This window comes from Buceros rhinoceros, unplaced genomic scaffold, assembly GCF_000710305.1.
Source record: "Buceros rhinoceros silvestris isolate BGI_N320 unplaced genomic scaffold, ASM71030v1 scaffold43150, whole genome shotgun sequence".
NCBI classification, from domain to species: domain Eukaryota; kingdom Metazoa; phylum Chordata; class Aves; order Bucerotiformes; family Bucerotidae; genus Buceros; species Buceros rhinoceros.
The window spans coordinates 1,516-2,234 of NW_010389785.1; positions in this window are offsets into that span (position 1 = coordinate 1,516).

Consider the following 719-nt stretch of genomic DNA (forward strand, 5'->3'; position numbering starts at 1 on the left):
TCATGTTGTTTGTACCCGTGCAGAGTCCTGTCAGTCCAAAGCACAAGTTGTTTGTGTATCACAGACGGGAGCAGACAGAACACTGAGAGGAGGTCGAGCCTGTGCACAGCTGTGAGGTCTGGTGGTGTCTCTTGCTGCTCTCATGTTGGAACCTCTGCTCTGAGGGATGCTTCTGCTTCGAAGAGGTTGTCGGCATTTCTTCAAAAGACCTTTCTTCTCCATTTTACTATTCCTCTCTGTGGGAGCGAGCCTGGTGGTAGGGTTACGTCTTGTCTTTGCCTCCAGAGACAAACAAGAATGTGTTTGTTGGTGTATTTTCAATGTGGCCTTTGTCATGAAGTGCTGGATTTGACATTACTGAAGAGATCGAGCAGAGGGCCGGAAGAATAACGATAGTTTTGGCATTCACTGATGATTTGTAGTGGGAATAGTACACGTGCCTGAAAAGTCGTATTTGCAAAGGATGAAACAGTAATTTTTGCAATTCATTTTTGTTGGTTTGATTGAGAGTTTTTAAGAAACCTCCATATCTGACGTTCAGCAGAATGCGTGTTTCAGATGGCCAGAGAGGAGAAGGTTCTGTGTGAGCTCTGGAAAATCTTAGGAGTTGAAAAAGCGATAGCAGAGGAATGATGATGTGAAGCAGAGGGACGGAGGGGCTGATAGGGAGGAACAAGGCACAGGAGCAGGCATGGCCTGGGAAGGATGGGACTGGGAAC